The 9,155-nt window shown below is 32.5% G+C and overlaps 1 long non-coding RNA gene across 1 annotated transcript in view; it reads right to left on the bottom strand.

The window, feature by feature from the left end:
- LOC142318251 (uncharacterized) overlaps nt 1-8,829 on the bottom strand; it is a 29,013-nt gene extending 20,184 nt beyond the window's left edge. Inside the window, exon 1 of the long non-coding RNA XR_012754861.1 lies at nt 8,733-8,829. This is a non-coding gene — a long non-coding RNA (uncharacterized LOC142318251). The remainder of the gene's footprint in view (nt 1-8,732) is intronic.
- Between the last annotated feature and the right edge of the window lie 326 nt (nt 8,830-9,155).

A 9,155-nucleotide genomic window follows, 5' to 3' on the forward strand; every position in this document is an offset into this window, starting at 1 on the left:
GTTGGTGACCTCTTGCAGAGTGGGGGACTGAGTTATGCTTAAAAAGCGGGTCTAGTCTTCGCCTGGTACAACTGCAAAAAAAAAGATCACAACCGAAGTAAGTTTCCTTAATAGCCCAGCACTCCATGCAGAGTGAAGCACGTATAGCCTCATTTTTGCTAAAAATGTTGATTAGAACCTTGTCAAACCAATACAGCGAGTTGTAGGCAACCTAACACAAATTACTCCCAAAAATGACATACCCATTCTCAAGAATAACAAGCATCTCATGCCAAGCTTATTAAAGCAAACCAAAATTTAAGTGGATTTCCTATTACTTTCTTCACAGCCAATATATATATATATATATATATATATATTTATATTCATGTATGTAGTTATATTTTGTTCTACATGACATCTTTATATTCTGTTTATTACAAGGTCTCTAGCTGTATAATGAACATTTCTCTGAGAGTAGCAAACATGAGTGGTACTTCCTACACCTTTAAGTGCTTTACTTAATTATAACCATAAAAAAGATTGAAATAGACAGTGTAAGGCAATAAATTTATGTAGATTTCTCTGTAGTGAAATAATATGTTACATACACTGTAAAATCTTTTTTTTTTTATCGTTGTAATGGTTTCATAACCTACACTGCTTGATTATATCTTTTATAACATAGTTACGAATTTAAAAAAGGTGTTCTTTTAGTCAAGTCTAATCATCTTTTTCTCCATAATAATCTTTATTGAATGAATGATCATGCATGTTCTTTGTACATTTTAATATTTAACCACTAACAATTTAATATTTTTAATATCAGCATACTGATTTCTCAGTACAACACTGTAGAAATTAAAACTGTAACTCATTATTTTAGTAATTTGGTTTATATTTTTAAAATTTGTTACTGAATATAAGTTTAAATTTATACTATTATTAAAAATTGAATGTGTGTGTTTGTGTGAGTGTACACAATGTTAATACAAAATTGAGTAAAACAATGTTATATTCTAATAGAGGACCAAAACTTTTACAAAACTTTCTAGTTTTCAAAATAATCATGGGGGTATGAGAAGAGTATCCGAACATCATGCAATTAACAACTGACCAATTGCTTTCAAATTTTCAGGATACATTTGTGTTATCCCAGGTAAAGTTTTAAGTCATACATCAAGGCTATAGCTCCTTTGGGGGGAGGGTGTATCAGCGCTCCAACATCAAGAACAAGGGAAACACTGGTGGAAGGAGAGCTTTTCAGATTTTGTAATTTATCGGTATTCTGTATTAATCTCACAACCAAGATGATAACAAATATGGCGGGGTCCCTTCCTGGCTAGAAATTTCGTATGACCATCTAATATATAAATAAGATTTTTTGTTAGTTAACAATGTCATAATGAAGAAACCTTGTTTCATCATCTACTATGTTATTAAAAACCAAATTAAAGAACATAAATTAATTATTTTCAATTACAGAAAACCACAGGAAAATATATTTTAATCCCGATCTTTTTCTATGTTTGGATGAAACAGTGTTAATTGTGAAAGGAGAAACAATAAAAATAAAAGCTTGTAGGTATATTCTTCCACTAATATGGCAGTACATAAAAAGCTATAGATAAAATTCCCTAAAAACTATTATTTTAAAATAAATAGTTTTCCTCAATTTAATATAAAAAAAAGCTTAAAAATTTTGTTCAATTACAAAATTAAAAAATGTTTACTGTAAAACTAGAACATTTAAATCAAAAAGTTATTGAAATCATTATCAACTGATAAAAAGTGTTTAATATGTTAACAATAAAATTGCATATGCTTCTGTTGTTCTATTTAGCCTCCGGAACCACCATAAGGTATTACTTCAGAGGATGATATGTATGAATGTCTTGTACAGTCTCAGGTCAACCATTTCATTAACTACACATCTTAGAAATGGTTGACCTGAGACTGTACAAGACTACATTTCATTTACATTCATACACATCATCCACATTCATCCTATTTAGTAATACCTTTCAGTGGTTCCGGAGACTAAACAGAGAAGAAAAGGTCGACCATTCCTGAGATGTGTGTTTAACTGATCCCAGCCCCCAAAGAACACTGGTATCCACGATCTGGTATTCAAATCCATATAAAAGTAACTGTCTTTACTAGGATTTGAAATTGCATATGCCTAGAATAATTAATTGTAAGGCTATATAACAGATGTGTTCAATCAGATAAAAATGATTTTAAAGTACCATATTAATTAATAGATGGCCACACATCATAATTGGGAAAAACAAACATCATAATTGATATAGGAATGCAGTTATCATACAAGATTTAAAACAATCCTACCATAAAAAAATTTATTTAATGAAAAAAAAATGTATATATAGTTTTCACTAAATAATAACTAATTTTTAATTCTAAGATTTTTAGTACATAGGTTAAATTAATTTTCAGTTAAATAATGATTTTCAGTTAATTCATGTGTAATCAAAATAATTATTTTTTAAATCTCATAAATATTTTAATGTAGATAATTGTTTATTCTTCATTAAACATTTTAATATTGTAATCGCCCTGAGGTAGATAATCCCCACGTCCGGAACACAACATCTATGTTCCACGTCCAGGGCGGCAACAGCTGTACTTCGTACATTACATATAGTTGGCTAACGGGGTTCCGAGTAAATTCCTCGGTTATGCTTTTTTAAGTTTGACCTGTTTCCAACTTCAGGTCACTAAACGGACTGGATTTTTGGCTACCTGCAGGAAATGGAATAATAAACGATTTGGAAATGGACTCATACCACTCTTAGATCTGGCGGTGTGGCGGCCAGGGTTAATGTTATTGCAGGTGTAACGGAGACCCTTCCGTTGTCCACATGCCCCTTGCGATGGCAAGTATGTAGCAATGATGCCCATGTATGTCGGTGCATGGGAGCTCTGAAAGCTTTGGTGAGTAGGAGCCTGGAGTCAGTGCAGAGACTGCGCATCCGCTCTCTGCCAGGACATATGCCGGTTCCACCGGAGTACCGGATCGAACCTCCAAGGTAAGTAGCCCTGGAGTGGGGGTGTACCCCGGCGGCTAGCATTGCTACAGAAGGGATCAACCGTTCATCAATATTGAACAATCAAACGTGGCAGAGGGTTAACGTAAACACCCTCGTTTAGAATCCTCCGATTCGCCACAAGCGAAGAGGAAAAACAGCAAAGAGTGTGACAAAATCAAGAAAGATGCTGATAGAATCAGTAAAGATTTACGTAAAAGCTTATTTGGCTATAGTGTACCTAAGCCAAGATTTTTAATTATTACAAAGGAGAATGGAAACTTCCAAAAAGTTAGTCCATTCTTAATCGCAAGAGAAATTACAAATTGTGCTGGTGGTCCCGTTAAAGAAATCCGAAAGACTTTTAATGGATTGCACGTCGAAACTATCAACGACGTGCAAAGCCAGAAAGTCCAGGCGTTGAAGAAGATCGGTGAATTTGCGGTTTCTGTTCAACCGCATAGCATACTGAACTCATCCAGAGGAGTTGTTGTTTGTCGCGATCTTCTTAATTGTTCAGAAGAAGAAATTGTATAAGAAATGTCGAGTCAGGGAGTGACTCAGTGTCGCAGACTAACCATGCGAAGAAATGGTGAAGTTGTTCCTTCGGCCTCGCATGTTTTAACATTTAATAGGCCTAATCTTCCTGAAAAGGTACGAGCTGGCATCCATCAGCTTGATGTACGAGCATTTATTCCGCAGCCGATGAGATGTTTTAAGTGTCAACGATTCGGACACACAGCAGCTAGATGTGAAGCGCAGGAAATATGTATATGTGGAGAAAAAACACATGAGGGTGACCCATGTAAAGACCCTCCAACCTGCGTTAACTGTAAAGGGCATCACAATTGTCGTTCAAGAAACTGCCCTAAATATAAATTAGAAACAGCGATTCAGGAAGTTAAAACGCTTCAGAAGGTGAGTTATCCTGAAGCGAAGAAAATTGTTAATCAGCGTACAGCATGACCATCGACTTCTTACGCAGAAGCAGCGGCTGCCCCTTCCACATCTAAAATTAACGCGGAGCAGTTACTTAACACGATGGCTCCAAGTCTTGCGACGATGATTGAAAGAATCATTGATTCAAAGATTGAGTCGACTCATCGGATGGAACAAACTAAACATGAGAAGGCTCACTCTCCGTCTGACGCCGTTGACATGAGAGACGCACCAGCACAGTTTAAATCACCAGATAAACCTGCGATTACTAAGCCACCAACTGAAGTAAGAATAAAAAATCTTGATTTATCTAGCAAAGAGAAACGGATCACTCCGTCTTCTAGTCACAAGCTTAAAAAAAGTTGTGACAAGAAAATCTGAACCTACGGAAATGGAGGTACAAATTATTATTGGGAAACCACCAGACGTAGAGAATATAAAACCTGTACCAATACAGCCTCCAAAAGCGCAAAGATCAGCTTCGGTGAGAGCATCTATTTCAGCTGGACCCAGTACTGCAGTAGAGATAGAGTCCGGCTCATCCGCCGCGGAGACATCATCGCTTATTAGTTTAGATTCTCTAGCAAAGATGCTAACAGCACCGACGAAACTTTCATCAACTGACGTCAGCCGCAGAACGTCACTGGCATCCGAAAGAAAGGAAGACGATGCCATGTCTAAGGCCTCAGATACGCTGTCATCAGAGGTTGAGGCCGTCAGAAGAATGGAGAAACGGTGCAAGAAAGGATGGCCGAAAGGAAAGCCTAGAAAGTAATATTCTGGATTCGAAGTTAGAAGAACGTAAATTTTTGAACATTTTTGATTCATAGAAATGTGAATAATTGAACCTTTTTTTAAATTTTTTTTTTGAAATGGGATGGGGCTAATGACCAAAGTCGTCGATGCCCCTAAAAACCTCAAAAAAAGGAATCTTTTCCATTTTACAAATGCCAAATTATAAAACAAATAGCAATACTTTTAAAAATAGAAGAACAAATTAATCCAAATAATTAAAATATTTTAAAAACCCAGCTGATCATAAAAAAAGTTTCTAAATCTTATGAAAAGTTTTATTCCTAAAGAAGGAAAAATGTTTTCCCTGGCAAAATAAAAATTTTGCATTTTTTCAGACATAATAATTAAAGGTAAGATCCTTATAATAAAATTTAAAAAATAATAATTTTATCTTTAAACTATATAACTTAAATAGGAAATTATTAAAGAAAAAGAAAAAACACTGAATAACCAACCATAAAATTATGATAAAATGAAAAATGTAAAAATAAGAATTAAAGTTTATTCACAAAATTTTATGAACTCAAGGGAATAAGATTACTGCAAAGTAATATTTTGACAATTTTTTTAAAATGTCCAATCCAGGTCAAAACTAATATATTTTTAATTAAAAACAATATTTAATATATTAACTTTGTTTTCAACTCTTTCAGTTCTTAATTTATAGACAAATATTCTAAAATTCAGTAAAAATTTATAGATATCTTGATATTTATAAATGTTGCAAAATTTTGATTGAATAAAAAAGGCAAATTATTTTTCAAGAATTGGCTATTGATTTCATTAAAAAGAAATTCTTAAATTTTAACTTTTACGTGATGCGAATCAACCTGTTTTCAACTATTTAACGTTTGCTTTATGTATTTTTTTTAGTATGATTTAGAGTCCTAAAAGTTTTGTATAAAAGTTGTAATATGAAAGAGTAACATGTATGTCAAGAGTAATTTAGGTGGGAATGATAAATTTGTGTTACCTTTGCCAAAATTGGAACTGTATCAACATTTTTACTCATTTGTGACTCTAATGATGTACAATTTGTTACTTAATAATATAAAGAAATCAAGAAACTTCTAAGAATGCAATGCTCTGTTATTTTTATGGTTACTAGTAATGAAATTGAAAAGTTATTCTAATTTAATTACAGAAGAAATTGTTAAAAGAAATTAATTACAGGATTACAATATTTAAGAATTATTATTATATTTAAGTTGCTGAAAGTGTATCTTCTAATTTCTATTTCACTTAATAAAATATTATTCCAACTGTAATCCTCAACATCCATTTATCCACAGAAGGTATCAAAATTTTAATACACGTTACACATTTTATGTTACACTGCAGAGATTGTTTTTTTTTTGTTATTATTAAAAATAAAATTTGTAATTGTTATTGTTTGTGAAATAAAATAAATAGTATATACGTATTTTGGCTAGTTATAAAAATTATTCCATATAGACCTTCAAGTTTCAGTTAATGATTTTGATAAGACATAATATTAGAAGAAAAAAATCGATAATTTTTCGGAAAACGACAGCGACGTTTTTCAATCTTTTCTTCCAAATCAGTGGGTATCTATAAAGGAATTATAAGACCAAGCTTAACCTACGCTCGCTAATCGAGCGTAGGTTTAGTTTGGTTACCCAACGGGTTGGTCTAATGGTGAACGCTTCTTCCTAAATCAGCTGATTTGGAAGTCGATAGTTCCAGCGTTCAAGTCCTAGTAAAGTCAGTTACTTTTATACGGATTTGAATACTAGATCGTGGATACCGGTATTCTTTGGTGGTTGGGTTTCAATTAACCACATATCTCAGGAATGGTCGAACTGAGACTGTACAAGACTACACTTCATTTACACTCATACACATCATCCTCTGAAGTAACACCTGAACAATAATTCCCGGAGGCTAAACAGGAAAAAGAAAGAAGGTTAAGTTTGGCTAGATTACATTTGCAACTTATAATTATAAGCATAATGGTTACATTGGACCTCTCTCAGGTAAATTTGGAATACCCATGTTTGAATAAAATCGACGACTAGAAATAAAAAAATAGGTTGGTTGGTTATATTTTATTTATAATTTTTCTGCAAATACCCATTGATTTGGAAGATAAAATTAGAAAAAGGTGTCTGTTGAAAAAAATGGCTGTCGGATTTCGAAAAAGTATCAAAGATTTTCTGAAGTAATTAAAATTATGATTAACAAAATTTATGGTTAAGAAAAAATGTTGCTTATGTTGATACAATAAAAATGAAAAAAAGTCATTTTTTATGAAATGAAACTTGACGTTTCTGGTATCCTGTCTTAATTTATATTTGGCTGAGTTTAAAGGATTTTTCTATTTTGATTTGGTTACTTCAATATTAAATTTACATTGGTAAATATTTTTGTCCTTTGTGTTTTGAAAATTATGCTTACATCTCTTCTGAAACTGTTTTTACTAAACCTAAATGATTGTGAAATCTCTTGGTCAAGTTTAGTATGTTATAAGTTAAATTACTGACATGTCACAGTACAGTTATTGTGCTGACAACCTCACACTATTAATCCTTATCCGAACCAGGAGGTTGAAAAAATAATGTGTGATTAAAAAAATAGTACATATTTTTTTACGTCTTTGTAAATACGTATTTCAGTATTCATGATATTTGCTGTATAGATAAAAAATCTGATTGAAGAATATAATTTAATTTCTCATCATCTATTTTGAACGTAATTAATTCTGGAGAATAGAATTGCAGGCAAAGTTAAATTATTTATTTTCGGAAGCATTTTTTTTTATACGATCAAGTCTTAAGTAAAACGCATACAAAATCTGAAGTTCTATTTTAACGATTCAAAAAAATCTGATGTGGATACCACATAACTTTCTTGTATGCCTATTAAATTACATATCCACATTTTTAATTCCTTGTACGAAGTAAAGGAAGTATTGTGATCGCGAAAAATTTCGGTTTCCAGATTTCAACGAAAATATCCATTATGACCATCCCTGAATCCATTTTGACTAGTTTCGGCGTAAAACGATTACTCGCAGGATTTTGAAATTGTGGATTTAGGACTGTTGTAACATTTAGTTGCGCACCTCCCATTTTGATTGCAATTGACTGAAACAGAAGTGTCCAAAAAAGCCCAAAATAAAAAAAACGTTGGATTTTGGACTTTTTCTTAACTGCAGTAATAAGCCCTCATTGAGAGCTTTTCAACGATGTATAATAAGTGCTACTTATTGGTTACTCATTGGTTCCAGATTTATAGCCAAATAAAATTTTAATTAATGACATATTTGGATCTTAGGGAAAGCCACATCGCTTTGAATCAGACTTCATCTCCTTTTTTTTTGTTTTTAATTTAAATATATTGATTTATTAATAGTTATTAACCTATCATGGTAAAAAAGTTTTACAATGAATATTAATTTAACAAACAAAAAAAAAAAAACGAAAAATATCATAAGTTTTTAATAAAATAAAGGTTCATGTATTTTTCATTTAAAAAAAATGTGTAAATGTAAATTAAAAAAAAAAAAGTGTTAAAAAGAAAGAAGAAGATGAAGTCGATTTTGAACTGATGTGCCTTTCCCTTGTAAAATCCAAATATTTCATTAATTAAAATTTTATTTGGCTATAACTGTGGAACCAATGAAAATAAGTAGATGATATATCGTCGAAAAGGTCTCAATGAGGGCTTGTTACTGCATTTAAGAAAAAGTCAAAAATCCAATTTTGTATTTGATTTTTGGCTTTTTTGGACACTTTTAGTTCAGCCGATTGCAATCAAAAGGGGAGGTGCACAATTAGATGTTACAAAATCCTAAATCTAAAATTTCAACATCCTATGACTAATCGTTATTGAGTTATGCGAGATACATACGTACGTAAGTACGTCACGCCGAAACTAGTAAAAATACAGAGCGTTTCATAATGTTCTTAGGAGTTACAAAAATTCAGTACAAAAAAGTATTTCACTTACCTAAATGAAAGTTGTATGAATTGATGCAGGGACTCAAACAGTTTTTGTTAAAATCTGTAAATGTTCAATATGTGCTCCTCTGGTGACACGTCACGCATCAACACGAAAGTCTAGCTCTTGCCAAACTCGTTCTAACATGTCATTTTCGATAGAGTTGATTGCATTGATTATGCGATCCTTTAGCTCAGTGATATCGTGCGGCATTGGTGGGATAAACACCTTATCTTTCACGTAACCCCCAGAGAAGGAAATCACATGGCGTGAGGTCTGGTGATCTTGGTGGCTACAGCATAATGTGTTGGTCTTCTTCAGACGCACGTCCTATCCAGCGCCGAGGTAATGTTGTATTAAGGTACTGTCGAACCTCGTTATGAAAATGGGCAGGACAACCATCTTGCTGGAAAATGAAGTCATTGAGTAGCT

Source organism: Lycorma delicatula, chromosome 1, assembly GCF_047948215.1.
Source record: "Lycorma delicatula isolate Av1 chromosome 1, ASM4794821v1, whole genome shotgun sequence".
NCBI classification, from domain to species: Eukaryota; Metazoa; Arthropoda; class Insecta; order Hemiptera; family Fulgoridae; genus Lycorma; species Lycorma delicatula.